The following is a 10,708-nucleotide window of genomic DNA, read 5'->3' as shown; positions in this document are numbered from 1 at the left end:
TAGTGAATGTAGCTAGTGTCATGTTACTGGTGTGATTGGACTGTACTGTAATGCAAGCCGGATAAATATATAGTGTTTTTACAGGAGCAGCTTTATTGAGTTTTTGTCAGTGATACTATACTGTAAGGTATCTGCTGCAGAATGATATATTTTTATCTGAAATGAGTGTCTGTATGATTTCCTGTCCAGTCCCCGGTGACAACACAGCTTTTTTAAAAGATGTACTGGGATGCTTTTAGTATTAATGTCGATTACCGTGACAAAGACAAATTGGATTCCAAGCTAATACTTTAGACTTTCAAGTCAACATCTACATTTTAACATGGCAAAGAACACAACAAGTGCAGTGAAGTCAACAAATAACAGCTAAACAAATAATCCCACCTATGTTAGTGATCATTTTCAACCAAAAATACCCATCCACAGTATTTGCTTTGTTTCATGTCAAATTTTATTAAAAAATACCTCGTTTGAAAATTAATATTATAGCTTTAAGTCCATATTAGCTAGTTCTGATTTAAGAACAAGGAGTTATGGATAGGAATTATTTAACGTTTTAGAACCAGACTGCATTAAGAATTTGGACAGTAAATTTAGATGGAAAAAAAGATTTTAAATAAATGATAGTTTGACATCCAATACTTACATGTTGGATTATTTCAATTTTTAACATTATAACAAGAAAATAGTTAATTTTTCACCTCTTGTAAAACTGTTATATGTTGTTGACATCACTGTATTTGTTTTGTTACCATGCTGAGAAAAAGGTATTTCTTGACTTGACATTTTCTCATTTGTCTATGGAAAAAAGGAGTGAATTTGATGTTCTTCATAAAAATGATAGTGTCTGTTTCCTTCATGGTGAATTTTCTCTCATGATGCCTTATTTAAAAGATGAAAAATCTCATTTTGCATCGTGAAATTATTGTCAACCACCAGAAAAACAGAAAGTTATTTATTCCCACCACATTATTGTATGCAAACAAAGAGTAACTGAAATAAGGTTTGCTGAGAATCTTCATCATGTAGGCCACACAATTTTCAAGAAAATTATCTAAGAAATTATAGAAACCATAAATAAAAATTCATAGAGTTATTGGCAAAAAGTATATATATATATATAATATATATGTATATAACTGCTTCAGTATGTATATATGGTAGACAAACCAGAACATACAGTCTGTATATCGCATAGTGTGTTCTGTTAATGCTTCAAGTACATAAAATTAAGTTTAAGCCAAGTTACAAATTTCAGGTTTATTAATTACAAGCAGACCCATATTGGCAAGTCACTCCTGTGTTTTGAATGCTACAAATACAGCATGGAAATTCTTCCAATTTATGTTTTGAATTTTCAGTTCCATATTTTCTTTTGTTTTAATTATAATTATTATTATTATTATTATTATTAATGTATTTTGAAAAGACTTTCTGATAAGCCAGACTGATCAGTGAAAGGGTATGTACGATAACAAAAACAAAAACGGTCTCCAAAAGTTAGGAGAGAAAAGATGCAAAAGATATTGTGAAGAGTTTGTGAGATGTGCTATATGTCTATTTATTGTGTGTGCATATACTGTATATTTTTATATTGAAATTTTATTGCAATTTAATCTGATAACTATTTTGAATAAAAAGTCATGCTGCAATGTGGAATAAAAAGAGATTGCATTGAAGTCTTTATGTCTTTCTGTCCAACTTATTATTACTACGGAAAATATGCTGTAGTCAAACTAACAAATTAAATGTTGTTGGATGTGGTTGAGTACACAAGTGAGTGATAGCTGTGCCTTGGTTATGTGGATATAATCACCTTGTATTCAGTATGGTGTAAACACTGAATGAGGTTGAATGTGTTGTCACTTGAGCATCAGCGCAAACCACGGCCTGTTTTACGGCACTGTTCTTAATGCACCAGCCCCACAAGTGTAGCGGAAGAAATAACAGCTCTGGTTTGCCAGAATGTCATTTGAGATATACTTGCTATCAGAAAGCCTGCCCAACTGTAAGAATAATTATATCAATATCAATGAATAGTTTATATCAACATGTAAACGTCTGTAGATAAAGTGTTTGTGTTTAGTAGCTTCCCCCGATACTTTACCCACCATTGTTGTATCTCAGCAGCCCCCATAAAGATATAGTGTTAGTGCAGTTTTTTGCTTCTATTAAGGCAATGTTTAGGTTATTCATAGCCTTTGAGGTAATATTTTCAAGCCCTGAATAGCTAACGTAAATGTAAGTTTTAAATAAGTTTCCCATGTCACATAAAAATGGCCCCGTAAAATTGGTATAGTGGCATTAATATTGTATGTATAGTAAAGTCACCGGTATGTTAGAGAACTTTAGGTGGTCATACCTAGTGTATAATAGAAACTGGAATCTGATGAGATGTGGTGATTTGTAGTGTCAATAACATGCAGTGTCCAAAATAGAAAGTGTATTAACCCCTTCTGACAAGTTCATAGTGACAGGTAGGGAACATTTTAGATTAACTTCTTTTATAAACTATCTATGAAGATTACCATTACGAAACCTTCAAGTTCACTTTTGCCCCAAAGTGCAATATAAGTGAAGCACTGATTGTGAAACAGCCAAGCATTTACATGACATGTTCTGTAACTAGTGTGGTAGCTAGGTAATACATGTATATGTATATTTATAGTTATGCTTGAACTAATAAGTACTATTAAAGAATTCATGTAAGAAACAGGGAGAAGGACAAACGTCCCCCGGACAAATGCCCCCGGACTGTTCATAGTCAATGAGCACACTATGTGGGTTTAGGTTAGAATGGATATATTGTTGAGCTGTTGTAGAAGATGTCGATAAGTTTCACGTTGTTTGTTAGGCAGCAGGGCATACACGCATGGTATAACACGACCAGCACTTAAAGACTCTATAGTGTAAAGTTGAAAAAACAACTCGGGAACGACCTTTCTAGGTTGAGTCGTGAGCCATAGTCCTACCTTAGGCATTTGTCCGGGGGGCATTTGTCCTGTTACCATGCCATTGGAGAAAAAGGATTTTTTTTCTTCCATCACAATCCAAAACACAATACCCCCCCTCCATCCACAATTTTGAAAACAGCATGACCCCCCTCCCCACCCTACTGCCAATTTCAAAAACAGGGTGACCCCCCTCCCAATCCACCCCCCCCCCCCGGTCAAAGAAACTGACTAGTCCCTAAATAACAGCGAATGAAACCAATGCATTTTATCTCCTTGAACATCTAAGTTTTTATTAAACAGTAAATTCACACAAGGTATCCTTTCCCTTTAAAGTCCACTGTTTGAATCCCACATTGCAATTTAACCATCAACAGTGGATCCATAAACATTAAATACCACCATACTTTAGTTCCGACCAACTTTTCTAAAGTTGGTGGAGACTGCCAACATGTGAAGATCAACTACAAACTATTGAATTTGTCATTCTGATGAGGATCATTCATCAATATCAGATCAAACTGTAATGCCAAAAGTTTGACTGCTTGTAATTCAAGTGAAGTGTAATTGTAAAACCTCATTTTTCACCTGTGTCTCATTGGTAGAAATGTCATGAAGTGATACACTGACTCAGAATGTCTCACTCTAGAATGAGATAACTTGATTGATTGATAGGACAATACTATAATGTACAAACATTGATGACTAGTTAGATTACATGATGTCCATTCAAAAGCAATACCAACATTTACACTAGTAGCTAGGTATAGGCCCATGATTCAACCACAGGCTCTCTCTTGGACTTTAATAATAATTACACCTTAGTTACCTAGGTTACGGTTCATAATTCAACCTCAGTCTGGTTCTCTCTGGTTATCTGAACTCTGGTCTGAACTGTTTGGATATCAGAACTGTTTGGTTATCTGAACTCTGGTTATCTGAACTGTTTGGCTATCTGAACTCCAATTATCTGAATTGTTTGGTTATATATCTGGTTATCTGAACTGTTTGGTTATCTGAACTCTGGTTATCTGAATTGTTTGGCTATCTGAACTCTGGTTATCAGAACTGTTTGGCTATCTGAACTCTGATTATCTGAACTGTTTGGTTATCTGAACTCTGGTTATCTGAACTGTTTGGTTATCTGAACTCTGGTTATCTGAATTGTTTGGTTATCTAAACTCTGTTTATCTGAACTGTTTAGTACATCATCTGTATAATCTGCATTTTATGGCTCAGTATAATTGTAAGATATTGACAAGATGCAATGAGGCATCAGAACAAAATGTATATATTTGTTTAGTTGTTTTGTTTTGTTTTTCTAGGCAGTGGGGGGGGGGGGGGTTGTCTATTGAAAGTAAAAAAAAGTTAGCCAAAGTAAGCAAAACTTTAACAAATTAGGGTGGAGTAAAGATTTTAACTTAAAGGCCCATTTCGGATATAGGATTAACATTTATGTGAATAGTTGTTTGGGAAAGCTATAGAAAAAGATAAAAGAATAATCCATCTGATAAGATAAGACTAATGTGAGGACCAGGGATTGAAACATAGCCCTTTAACTACAACATATATACAGTCACAGAAACCTATAAAAATAAAACAACTATATTGACTGTTATAAAAATTTAAAATCATAAAGATACTGTGATAAATAGGTTAATGTAAACTGACATACGTGGATGTATGAAACCTGATCAGCAGGCCACACACTCTTTTGTGAGCATATTTAGACATTTATACAGAGTCCGATTTCAAATCATGCAGACAGGTTTCACTTGATCTGGCACAGATAGGAAGATGGCAGCATGAGATATTTTGATGTCTTTATTTAATGATGATTACCTAGAGGCAATGGCACTGCAGGATTTGACACTTCCATGTCTGTGTTATCATATTATGAACACAGGGAGCCCAGGAATCATGTTACAAACAAACAAACGAAAAACAAAAAAACACAAACAATTATGCATGGGTAAATGAAATATCATTTCAAACTCATAGATAACTATATCTATACACGTGTATATATGTACATACAGGCCTGTATACTATGAAATAATAGTTTTTATAGATAGTGTATAATATTTCAATACTATACAGGCCCGTATATACATATATGCATGTATATAGATATAATTATCTATGAAATTATATTTCATTTACCCATGCATAATTGTTAGATTATTTATTTATTTCGTTTATTTATTTGTTTGTTTGTTTGTTTGTTTGTAACACGGTTCCTGTGATTATGTACAGATTCAATCACGTTTTCAATATCCTATCAATGTCTTTGTATAAACAGGTAGAGTTGTCATCATAGCAATGAGAGAGAGATTGTGATAGACAAGCTTTCCAATGAAACCACCCATATTAAAGTTGTACAAGTTGTAACTGGAGTATCTTTTTCTATATGACAACCAACAATATATTCACTGAAAATACATGGTAAAAATACCAATAATTATACACTGACCATGTTAACTAGAGATATATTTTATCTGTATGTAGTACAGTAACAGGTAGTCTTGCTGGCTTTCTTTCGATACTATAAGCGAATGAAGTTCGCAGTGAGGGCTTGCCCGAACAGTCTAGCAAATGTCATTTTCAGACCGGACATTCCATTGACATTACATTGAGCGGTGGGTTGGGCCATGTATGCATATATATACTTTAATATATTCAAACACATTTACGTCATTACTATGTCTTATCGGTTTATGGTAATTGTGTTTGATGAGTGTGTAGACGTTGTCATTCACACATTTTAGTTAACGCATTGGTGGTTATTTTTACAAGCCCCTCCTTAAGATGAATATGCATGAAAATTAGCTATTGTCCTCTGTTTGTGCTTGTCGCTAATACGGTTCTCTGATTGGCAGTTATTGATATCCTGATGACATTTGCTAGACCTTGGATGTTTCATCCTCAATAGCGATGTTCGGTCGTGTGTCGTATTCTATCGGAAGAACATCCGAGGTCTAGCAGATAGACTATAGTAACAGGTTGAAATTGTGATCACGTTTGGGGTGAATGTATTGTAATTTGTTATGTACATGGCAGCTACACAAATACATTTACCCTCTAAGTGATTCAATACTGTACAGGATGTACAATATTATTGACTAACTTATCATATCTAAACGGTTTCAAAAAAATGTACCAGTTTCAACTACCGTAGTACAGTGTTAAAGGGACATATACCTTGTAATTTTGTGATTCTCTGTCCAACTGACACAACATTTCAAAGTGTTATAATGAGAAACACAGAATTAAAAAGTCTTCTTTTCGAAAAAAAAGAGATATGAATCAATAGGGAACTTGCAATCCAGACTGAGCATGCTCAGACGCAAAGGACTATGGGATTATCTGAGGTTATCGTAATACCTAATCTGGAGTTACCGATAAAATTAACCTCCCACAATTGTCAGAGTAACTATGAATTAATTATTTGTGGTTACAAACAATGTATCAATATTGTTTCTAATACTAATTGATGAGTATTTATTACATTTCCCATGATGCAACATTCAACATGGCGGGTTTGCAAGTTCCCAAGCAGCATAGTCGGTATTAAACTTTATAGTTTTTGATTAGATAGTTGTCTTTTATATCCAAATATTCTTACATTGTTGAATCATGCCTAGCAACAGTTGAATTCTCAGGAAATTATACATAAAAATAATACTGATATCCTGGTGGAGCTTTGAACAAATATGTTATGAAAATTGAAGAGCATTTTATCAGTTTATTTTTGTACTTTCACAATTAATTGGTTTTCAGTGTCAGAATACTATCCCAATTAATTGTGAAACCTTCCCAGGAAATACACATGCAAGGTGACATCTTGTATAAAGGAAATGAGTTATAATTGGACTGTCAATGTTTCCAACAAGGAAGTATTCAGATTTAAAAAGGTGTCTGTCTGTCTGTCTGTCAGTCTGTGTTATGTGTACGTGTTATCTTCCTTCCTGCCTGTCTGTACATCTGTCTGTCCATACATGTCTGCCTGTGGCTGTCTGCCTGTCTGTATATCTGTCCATATGTGTGTCTGTCTCTACATCGGCCTGCCTGCCTATCTGTTTGACTGTCCATCTGTCTGTCTGTCCATGCATCTGTCTGTCTGCCTGACTCTGTTTGTCTGTCCGTGCATCTGTCTGTCTGACTCTGTTTGTCTGCCTGTCTGTCCATCCATCCGTTTGTTTGTCTGTCTGTCCATCCATCCATCCATCTGTCCATGCATCTGTCTGCCTGACTCTGTTTGTCTGTGTCTGTTTGTCCATCCATCTGTCTGTCTGTCTGTCCATCTGTCTGTACGTCTGTCCATCCATCCATCTGTCTGTGTTATTATCTCAAAAACTACTGATATTGACTCAATAACAATAGAAATTGTATGAAATACTAATTCTAGAAATATGTCTATAATAAGTTTATTAGAGGAACATTCTTGATGATTAATTGAACAGGAAGTGCATTGTGTTGTCATGTCTTCTTGCCAGGAGATTCTTATATTATACTATCTCTATACATATATAGGTCAATTCTGATGCTAGGCCATTTAATTCTATTTTTCTCATGACCTGGCTGACTCTATATATCTTCAGGCTGGTGAAATAAAATAAAAAATAGCACCAATGGTGTTGTAGCACAAATGAATTTTTTCTACTCCAACTGCCAGCCATACTTGTTATCTTTCTAATAAAAATATATACCATCATTTCACTGTCACTATGAATTGTTGAGCTGTACGATGTCAACATAATTTACCACATTCATTGTCACTGCGGGCAATCGTTATCTAATTTTAGATTTTAATATACGACAGTTATAGTGAAATGCTAGGCATAGCAATGGAAATGTTAGATCAACAATGAGAGCAAATTCCCCACATAATCTACTATACAAAACAGCACGACTACATACAACACATTTTCATCGTTTTTTTTTATTTTGACAGAACAAAGCAGAAAAACTCCCTGTACAGATAAGTATTTTAAATTAAATTAAATTTTGTCATTTTTAAGAATTTAATAGTACATGTATTTGTAAAATATAGTTCAATTTGATAAAACTTCAAAAATTAAACCAAAATTGGGTTCTGAAATGTTTAGGACACATGCAATTGTAAATTAGTAACTGTGGTACTAGGTGCTTCAAATGATGCAAACAATATCAGAATCAGTACTTATCAAAACCTGCAATTTGATTAACTTGTAACTCGGAATATGGAACATGAACACAGTCCAGACAGAGACTTGCCTAGCTGGCTTTGAAATGCCATTCACCAGAACTGTTAATTAATAAGTATGTCAAGTCCTAATAGGGTATTATACCAGAGAGCACTTGCACCACTGTGCAAACATACTGGTGGTATTTTCACTGTAGTGCAATATTGAAAACGTTATTGCATACCTGTATGCAAATGATATGCAAATGAGGACACAGTCCATTGTTGTATATCAAAACATATGATGGCACAGGCATGTGTAATCATTAACTAAAACCTGGTACAGTTGAGTCCATTCAGATTAATATAAATTGCATCCTTTGGGTGCAGTGAACTGTGTTTATACATCTATGTAGGATCTTGGTTCTTTTTCATTTGTCCATATCTGCATGCACTCCTTAGAGAATGTTTAAACAGATAACATGCATCTAATGCAGTCCCAGACATTCTACCAGACTGATGGACTTGAGATGTATGGACAAGAGAATTCTCAAGTCAGATTTCAGTTCCATCAACTTCTACAGAAATTTACAGAAAACTCATACAAAACAAACATATTTCATATACATATATACATAAGCCATAGGGCTTAGTTTTCTATAAGGCAAGTTCTGATAATTTCCTCTATGTCAGAAGAATTGTGAAGAAAACGTTGTTCCCCCCCCCCCCCCCCCCCCCTAAATGAACAAAGTTTGTTTATTGCGCTTGTGTGACATTGTGCAAACGTCCCTTATCTGGTCTGCTTTTCTCACATGAACAGTGATATGATTTATTATTTCAGTCACTTCTAAGTCACTTCTATTAACCAATACAATGATATACTTGAATTCCAACATCAAACTTCTAGTACTTTCAGAATTTGATAACCATTGAAATGAAACTTACAACACAAAGTATATTTAAACTGTTTCATCAACACATATTGCATACCTGAACACACCAATTCTATCACAAGAAAATAATTCCATACCAATTCAGTATAATTGTCTGACTTTTTCTGTCTGTCTGTCTGTCTGTCTATCTATGTGTGCCTATTTGTGTCTGTCAATCTGTCTGTCTCTCTGTCTGTCTCTCTCTTTTTCTCTGTCCCTCTGTCTCTGTCTCTCCCTCTCTGTCTATCTGTCTCTGTCTGTCTGTCTGTCTGTCTGTCTGTCTGTCTCTCTCTGTCTCTCTCTCTCTCTCTGTCTCTCTCTCTCTCTCTCTCTCTCTCTGTCTCTCTCTCTCTCTCTCTCTCTCTCTCTCTCTCTCTCTCTCTCTCTCTCTCTCTCTCTCTCTCTCTCTCTCTCTCTCTCCTCCACACGCATAGATCTGTTTGACTCTCAGTACTTTATCTTCATAATTATGCTCAATGTTCATTACAGGCAGTGATTATAAAGCTCCCACCTGGTCTAAATTTACCCAGATGGTCTATATTTCTATATATTTCTTTGTGAAACCCATTCCAATATTACTATACTGCATAGAATTGGCAAGTGCTAAATGCATATTTATACACCCATGCAATGTCAAGTTACTACACAGGGTGAACTGTCAAACATAACATAGGCAAGAAATATAAACAAACACACAATATTTGATATGCTTTGATACCCTGGCTCAGTGTGGGTATTCTGAATCAGGCAATGCTGTTTGCAGTAACTAGCCCTAACTACATTTCAGGCAAGTGTCCTGAGCTACGTCATGTATCTCACAAACTGTGATAGTCAGTGTGCTCTCTAATGATAGCCAAATTTTGTTGTTGTGAGACAAAATGAGAAAAACTTACATTTCTTGTGAGTCACCACATAGTAAGAGATAGGGGAACACCAGATTTTGGCGTGTCACTAGAAATTGTGTGCATCAGTGGTGTGTCACATTGGCTTTGAGGGCACACTGTTGAGTTCTGCTAATTACATATTTCTATATTAACTATTGCGCGAGATCTCAGCAACATCTACATTGAATTATATAAGGCAGGCTGAGTTAAATATACAAGCAGTGTCTAATTTCTTCTTACACAGTCTGTCAAAGTACACTTTTGATATGCTTTAGTCCCAACCTGCTTCTAGCTTTTACTGGTTTCATATTGAAATGTATATAATGCAGAGTTCATTCAGGCAAACACAGTGTGTCTGATACCACGGAATGGGATAGTGTTGACCACAAAGTTGTTATTGGAGGCTATGGTGTCAAACCAGTTCTGAGTTACTGAAATTTTACTGGCTCTATGGTGAAATGTACATATTGTAGTGTTCACTAAGTAACCACAATGTGTCTGGTACGATGAGGTGATAATGTGTTATATAGGGCCAAACTGCTTCAAAATCTATAGGACCGATCTGGTCTATGGTATGATGTACATAATGCAGTGTTCACTAGGTTTATCACAGTGTGTCTGGTACCATGAGGTGGTAAAGTGTTATACTTTAAGTCTATGGTGCTAAACTGCTCTCAGATTGATAGAATCCTCTGACATAATGTTGAAATGTACACAAAAGTTGTCTATAATAGACTTGTTTCTTGAACTTAACATGTTGAACTCCTCCATCACTTA

The sequence above is a fragment of the Glandiceps talaboti genome, chromosome 16, assembly GCF_964340395.1.
Source record: "Glandiceps talaboti chromosome 16, keGlaTala1.1, whole genome shotgun sequence".
NCBI classification, from domain to species: Eukaryota; Metazoa; Hemichordata; class Enteropneusta; family Spengelidae; genus Glandiceps; species Glandiceps talaboti.
This window is presented reverse-complemented; position numbering follows the sequence as displayed.